The sequence below is a fragment of the Somniosus microcephalus genome, chromosome 12 (assembly GCF_052327205.1).
Source record: "Somniosus microcephalus isolate GS21.2 chromosome 12, FLI_Smic_1.0, whole genome shotgun sequence".
In the NCBI taxonomy this organism is placed as follows: domain Eukaryota; kingdom Metazoa; phylum Chordata; class Chondrichthyes; order Squaliformes; family Somniosidae; genus Somniosus; species Somniosus microcephalus.
Window position 1 is genome coordinate 30163939 of NC_140998.1, and position 8436 is coordinate 30172374.

The window sequence follows — 8436 nt, forward strand, 5'->3', positions numbered from 1 at the left end:
ATTTCAACTTCAAGATTGTCAAACTCATTTTTAAATCCCTCATGTCTCACCTCTTGCTCACCAAATTCTATAGATTCTGGAACAGTTCCCATGGATTGGAGGGTAGCAAATGTTACCCCACTATTCAAAAAAGGTGGTAGAGAGAAAACGGGGAATTATAGACCGGTAAGCCTGACATCGGTAGTGGGGGAAATGCTAGAGTCCATTATAAAAGATGTAATAGCAGAGCACTTGGAAAACAGGGACAGGATCGGACAAAGTCAACATGGATTTACAAAAGATAAATCGTGCTTGACTAATCTACTGGAATTTTTTGAGGATGTAACTGGTAGAATAGATAAGGGAGAACCAGTGGATGTGGTGTATTTGGGTTTTCAGAAGGCTTTCGATAAGGTCCCGCATAAGAGATTAGCGTGTAAAGTTAAAGCACATGGGATTGGGGGCAAGGTACTGACTTGGATAGAGAACTGGCTGGCAGACAGGAAGCAAAGAGTTGGAATAAACGGCTCTTTTTCCAAGTGGCAGGCAGTGACTAGTGGGGTACCGCAGGGATCGGTGCTAGGACCCCAGCTGTTCACAATATGGACGAGGGAACTAGATGTAATATCTCCAAGTTTGGAGACGACACAAAGCTGGGTGGCCGTGTGTGCTGTGAGGAGGATGCAGAGAAACTCCAGTATGATTTGGACAGGTTGGGTGATTGAGCAGATGTATGGCAGATGCAGTATAATGTGGATAAATGCGAGGTTATCCACTTTGGTGGCAAAAACAGGAAGGCAGATTATTATCTGAACGGCAATAGATTGGGAGAAGGAGAAGTGCAACGAGACCTGGGTGTCCTTGTGCACCAGTCGCTGAAGGTAAGCATGCAGGTGCAGCAGGCGGTTAAGCAGGCAAATGGTATGTTGGCCTTCGTAGCAAGAGGATTCGAGTACAGGAACAAGGATGTCTTGCTGCAGTTGTACAGGGCCTTGGTGAGACCACACCTTGAGTATTGTGTGCAGTTTTGGTCGCCTTATCTGAGGAAGGATGTTCTTGCCATGGAGGGAGTGCAGCGAAGATTCACCAGACTGATACCTGGGATGGCAGGAATGATGTATGAGGAGAGATTGGGTCAATTGAGCTTATACTCGCTGGAGTTTAGAAGAATGAGAGGGGATCTCGCTGAAACTTTTAAAATCCTAACAGGACTAGACAGACTAGATGCAGGAAGGATATTCCCAATGGCGGGGGAGTCCAGAACCAGGGGTCACAGTCAAAAGATAAGGCGTAAGCCATTTAGGACAGAGATGAGAGGAATTTCTTCACCCAGAGAGTGGTGAACCTGTGGAATTCTCTACCACAGAAGGCAGTTGAGGCCAATTCATTAAATATATTCAAGAAGGAGTTAGATATATTTCTTAAGGCTAAAGGGATCAAGGGATATGGGGAGAAAGCAGGGACAGGGTACTGAGTTTGGATGATCAGCCATGATCTCATTGAATGGTGGAGCAGGCTCGAGGGGCCGAATGGCCTACTCCTGCTCCTATCTTCTATGTTTCTATGTCCTGCTGCCTTCAGGGATCTATGTACATGCACACCAAGGTCCCTCTGATCCTCTGTCCTTCCTATGGTCCTACCATTCATTGTGTATTCCCTTGCCTTGTTAGTCCTCCCAAAATGCATCACCTCACACTTTTCAGGGTTAAATTCCATTTGACACTGTTCTGCCCATCTACCTCCTACATTCATATCTAAATCATTAATGTACACAACAAACAGTAAAGGACGCAGCACCGATCCCTGCAGTACACCACTGGACACAGGCTTCCAGTCTCAAAAACAACCTTCGACCATCACCCTCTGCCTCCTGCCACTAAGCCAATTTTGGATTCAATGTGCCAAATTGCCCTGGATCCCATGGGCTCTTACCTTCTTGACCAGACTTTGTCAAAAGTCTTACTGAAGTCCATGTAGACTACATCAACTGCACTACCCTCATCCACACACCTAGTCACCCCCTCGAAAAATTCAATCAAATTGGTTTGACATGATCTCCCCCTGACAAAGCCATGTTGACTATCCTTGATTAATCCTTGCCTCTCCAAGTGGAGACTAATTCTGTCCCTCAGAATTGTTTCCAATAATTTCCCTACCACTGATGTTAGGCTCACTGGCCTGTAATTCCCTGGTTTATCCTTACTACACTTCTTGAATAATGGTACTATGTTAGCTGTTCTCCAGTCCTCTGGCACCTCCCCTGTGGCCAGAGAGGTTCTGAAAATTTGTGTCAGAGCCCCTGCAATCTCTTCCCTTGCCTCACACAGCAGCTTGGGATACAACTCATCTGGGCCTGGGGATTTATCCACTTTTAAGCCCACTAATACCACTAGTACCTCCTCCCTCTCAATACTAATTTGTTCAAGTATATCACAATCCCCCTGCCTGATTTCTATGCCTACATCGTCCTTCTCCATAGTGAACACAGATGCAAAATATTCATTTAAAACCTCATCCACATCTTCCGGCTCTACACACAGATTGCCACTTTGGTCGCTAATGGGCCCTACTCTTTCCCTAGTTATCCTCTTGCCCTTAATACACTGTACTTATAAAACACCTTGGGATTTTCCTTTATTTTGCCCGCCAGTGTTTTTTCATGCCCCCCCTTCACTCTCCTAATTTCTTTTTTAAGTACCCCCCTGCACTTTCTATACTCCTCTAGGGCTTCCACTGTTTTTAGTCCTTTGTATCTGCCAAAAGCCTCCCTTTTTTTCCTAATCCATTCTTGTATATCCCTCGACATCCAGGGTTCCCTCGGCTTGTTGGTCCCACCCTTGACATTTACGGGAACATGTTGGCGTTGTACTCTCTCTATTTCCTTTCTGAAAGACTCCCACTGCTTAGATGTGGATTTTCCTACAAGTAGCTGATCCCATTCCACTTTGGCCAGATCCCGCCTTATCATATTAAAATTGGCCTTCCCCCAATTTAGAACCCTAATTTCCAGTCCATCTTTGTCCTTTTCCATGACTACCTTAAATCTCACCAAATTATGGGCACTGTCACCAAAATGCTCTCCTACAGACACTTCTAGCACTTGCCCGGCTACATTCCCTAGAATTAGGTCCAGTACCACCCCCTCTCTTGTAGGACTTTCTACATGCTGGCTCAAAAAGCTCTCCTGGATGCACTTTAAGAATTCCGCACCCTCTAAGCCTTTCACACTCTGACTATTCCAGTTAATATTGGGGAAGTTGAAATCCCCTACTATTATTACCCTATTATTTCTACACTTCTCTGAGATTTGCCTCCATATCGCCCCCTGACTGTTTGGGGGCCTATAGTACACTCCCAGCAAAGTGCTTGCCCCCTTTTGTTTTTAAGTTCTACCCATATGGCCTCATTAGAGGAACTTGCTAAGATATCATCCCTCCTTACAGCAGTAATTGACTCCTTGATTAATATTGCGACACCCCCTCCTCTTTTACACCTCCCTCTGTCTTGCCTGAAGATTCTATGCCCCGGAATACTGAGCTGCCAGTCCTGCCCCTCCCTCAACCATGTCTCTGTGATGGCAACAATATCATACTCCCATGTGTTCATCAACACCTTCAATTCACCTGCCTTACTCGTAAAACTCCTTGCATTAAAATAAATGCCATCCAGCCTTGCCATACTCCCTTGTTTCGTTACATATTTGCTCATCCTTTCAGACTGACTTGTTTTTTCCTCTATATTTGGCTGTGCATCACCCCCTACTTTAGCTCCGCTCCGTATCCCATCCTCCATGGCCTCGCCCCTCCCTGTCTCTGTAATCTCCTTCAGCCCCACAGCCCCCCCCCGAGATATCTGCGCTCCTCTAATTCTGCCCTCTTGAACATCCCTGATTATAATCGCTCAACCTTTGCTGGCCGTGCCTTCTGCTGCCTTGGCCCTAAGCTCTGGAATTCCCTGCCTAAACCTCTCTGCCTCGCTACTTCTCTTTCCTTCTTTAAGACACTCCTTAAAACCTATCTCTTTGACCAAGCTTTTGGTCACCTGCCGCAATTTATCCTTATGTGGATTGGCGTCAAATTTTTTATCTTAAAATACTCCTGTGCAGCGCCTTGGGATGTTTTACTACGTTGAAGGCGCTATATAAATACAAGTTATTGTTGTTGTTGCTGTCCAGTAACATAACCACTGCACTACATTCTGAATGATTGATCTTAGGAACTCAGTGACGTGAGAAAATTATAAACCGCTAATTCCTACCTTTCTGAGGCACAACATTGGAATTCCAGCATGCCATCATCCCGCAAGTACCATCGGATCATCTTTATGTCACATCACTAATTCTTATTGAATAACTCAATCCCTAGGAAAAGAGAGAAAAAAAATCACAACTGAAAAATTAACTAGCTGGGACAATTAGAGCTTTCAAGACTGCAATCGATAGATTCTTGTTCGGCAAGGGTATCGAGGGATATGGAGCTAAGGCGGGTAAACGGAGTTGAGGTGCAGATCAGCCCGTGATCTAATTGAATGGCGGACCAGGATCGAGGAGCTGAATGGCCTACTCCTGTTCCTATAACTGTATCAATGGATTAGCTTTCAAATCCAAGACTGAAGGCCGGTTAGGGAGAATACGGGAGATACTCTGGCTCAATGGCTCGATTCTGTGCTGGATGAGAGAGCCTCCTGCCTTCAGAAAAAAAACAATCCTGATTGGTCACGAGATTGCAACAAGTCTCAATTACCTTTCACAATAGGCTACCTTGCCAATGACGGCCATTGAAGCTCAGCAGCGCTGACTCCACTTAACTAAACATGATAAATGAATAGTCCAGTCTGGATTCTTTGGAATTGAAAATCCCAAATTATTTTCTATCTACAGGCATTCATAGAAATCATAGAAAGTTACAGCACAGAAGGAGGCCATTCGGTTCATCTTGTCCGCGCCAGCCGACAAAGAGCTATCCAGCCTAATCCCACTTTTCAGTTCTTGGTCCATAGCCTTGTAGGTTATGGCACTTTAAGTGCATATCCAAGTACTTTTTAAATGTGCTGAGGGTTTCTGCCTCTACCAGCCTTTCAGGCAGTGAGTTCCAGACCCCTACAACCCTCTGGGTAAAAGAAATGCTCCTCAAATCCCCTCTAAACCTCCAACCAATTACTTTAAATCTATGCCCCCTGGTTATTGACCCTTCTGCTAAGGGAAATAGGTCCTTCATATCCACTCTATCTAGGTCCCTCATAATTTTATAAACCTCAATTAGGTCTCCCCTCAGCCTCCTCTGTTCCAAAGAAAACAACCCCAGCCTATCCAATCTTTCCTCATAGCTAAAATTCCCCAGCCCAGAAAACACACTCGTAAATCTCTTCTGCATCCTCTCTAGTGCAATCACATCCTTCCTGTAATGTGGTGACCAGAACTGCACGCAGTATTCTAGCTGCGGCCTAACTAGTGTTTTATACAGTTCAAGCATAACCTCCCTGCTCTTATATTCTATGCCTCGGATAATAAAGGCAAGTATCCCGTATGCCTTCTTAACCACTTTATCGACCTGTCCTGCTACCTTCAGGGATCTGTGGACATGCACTCCAAGGTCCCTCTGATCCTCTGCACTTCTCAGTGTCCCACCATTTATAATGTAATCGCTTGCCTTGTTAGCCCTCCCCAAATGCATTACCTCACACTTCTCCGCATTGAATTCCATTTGCCACTGTTCTGCCCACCTGACCAGTCCATTGATATCTTCCTGCAGTTTACAGCTTTCTTCTTCATTATCAACCACATGGCCAATTTTTGTATCATCTGCAAACTTCTTAATCATACCCCCTGCATTGAAGTCCAAATCATTGATTTATACCACAAAAAGCAAAGGACCCAGTACTGAGCCCTGTGGAACCCCACTGGAAACACCCGTTGACCATTACCCTTTGTTTCCTGCCGCTGAGCCAATTTTGGATCCAACTCGTCACTTTGCCTTGGATCCCATGGGCTTTTACTTTCATGACCAGTTTGCCATGCGGGACCTTATCAAAAGCCTTGCTAGAATCCATATAGACTACATCAAACGCACTACCCTCATCGACCCTCCTTGTTACCTCCTCAAAAAATTCAATCAAGTTAGTCAGACACGACCTTCCCTTAACAAATCCATGCTGACTGTCCCTGATTAATCCGTGTCTTTCTAAATGAAGGTTTACCCTGTCCCTCAGAATTTTTTCCAATAATTTTCCCACCACCGAGGTTAGGCTGACTGGCCTGTAATTACTTGGTCTATCCCTTTCTCCTTTTTTAAACAACGGTACCGCATTAGTAGTCCTCCAGCACCACACCTGTAGTCAGAGAGGATTGGAAAATGATGGTCAGAGCCTCTGCTATTTCCTCTCTTACTGCTCTTAACAGTCTGGGATACATTTCATCCGGGCCTGGGGATTTATCCACTTTCAAAGATGCTAAACCCCTTAATATTTCCTCTTTCACTTTGTTTCTTTCAATTAATATTTCACTCTCCTCCTCCGATTGCAATGTCTGCATCGTCCCTATCTTTTGTGAAAACAGACGCAAAGTATTCATTAAGAACCATACCCATGTCTTCCGCCTCCACACACAGGTTACCTTTATGGTCCCTAATAGGCCCTACTCTTACTTTAGTTATCCTCTTGCTCTTAATGTATTTATAAAACATCTTTGGGTTTTCCTTGATTTTACTTGCCAATATTTTTTCATGCCCTCTCTTTGCTTTTGTAATTTCCTTTTTAATTTCACCCCTGCACTTTCTATACTCCTCCAGGGTTTCTGCAGTATTGAGCCCTCAGTATATGTCATAAGCTTCCCTTTTTTTCTTTATAGAAACATAGAAGATAGGAGCAGGAGTAGGCCATTCGGCCCCTCGAGCCTGTTCTGCCATTTAATGAGATCATGGCTGATCATCCAAACTCAGTACCCTGTCCCTGCCTTCTCCCCATAGCCTTTGATCCTGTTAGCCTTAAGAAATACATCTAACTCCTTCTTGAACATATTTAATAAGTTGGCCTCAACTGCCTTCTGTTGTAGAGAATTCCACAGGTTCACCACTCTCTGGGTGAAGACATTCCTCCTCATCTCTGTCCTAAATGGCTTACCCCTTATCCTTAGACTGTGACCCCTGGTTCTGGACTCCCCCGCCATCGGGAACATCCTTCCTGCATCTAGTCTGTCTAGTCCTGTTAGAATTTTATAAGTTTCAATGAGACCCCTCTCATTCTTCTAAACTCCAGCGAATATAAGCCCAATCGACCCAATCTCTCCTCATACGTCATTCCTGCCATCCCAGGTATCAGTCTGGTGAATCTTCGCTGCACTCCCTCCATGGCAAGAACATCCTTCCTCAGATAAGGCGACCAAAACTGCACACAATACTCAAGGGGTGGTCTCACCAAGGCCCTGTACAACTGCAGCAAGACATCCTTGCTCCTGTACTCGAATCCTCTCGCTATGAATGCCAACATACCATTTGCCTTCCTAACCGTCTGCTGCACCTGCATTTATCCTACCCTGTATGCCCCTTGACATCCAGGGGGCTCTAGACTTGTTGGTCCCACCCTTTTTTCTTTAAGGGAACAGACTTGCTCTGAACCCACACTATCTCCTCCTTGAATGCCTCCCACTGCTCGGACACTGATTTACCTTCAAGTTTCTGTCCCCAGTCCACTTTGGCTAAATCACATCTCAGCTTAGTAAAATTACCTTTTCCCCAATTGAGAACTTTTATTCCTGGTCTATCCTTGTCCTTTTCCATAACTACCCTAAATCTAACTGAATTATGATTACTACCACAAATATGCTCTCCCACTGATACCCTTTCCACCTGCCCAGCTTCATTCCCTAAAACTAGGTCCAGAACCAACCCCTCTCTTGTTGGGCTTGCTACGTACTGGCTAAAAAAAATTCTCCTGAATGCATTTTAAGAATTCTGCTCCCTCTATACCTTTCGCACTAATTTTATCCGAGTTAATATTAGGGAAGTTGAAATCCCCTACTACTACTGCCCTATTTTTGCACATCTCAGAAATGTGCTCTTCTATCTCCCTCTAACTGTTTGTATTTGTTCTTCAATGCTTTGTAAATTCCTATTTAGTGAATAATTTTTTGCCCAAATTACACAATGTGCTATGTTTATCTTACCTCGTTTACGGCCCAGATTATAAACATTTGACATGTTGGACAGAACATGACTAATTTCTTCAATCTGGGCAAGATGACATCACTGCCGACTGGCTTGTTCTCTGCAGCTACACTAAATAATTTGGCTCATAAAAAGAAATAATAAATCTGTCTTGGTACGTGAGCCAAACTTCTGTGGAAAGTTCGAGAGTGCATAATTGCAGAGCACAAGCTGGACACAGTGAAGTCATCCTCCCCAGGACGCACTGCGTGAAGGAGAGGTTCTGGGCCCTCAGTGGTGAAGAAGTGCAACATTGGAC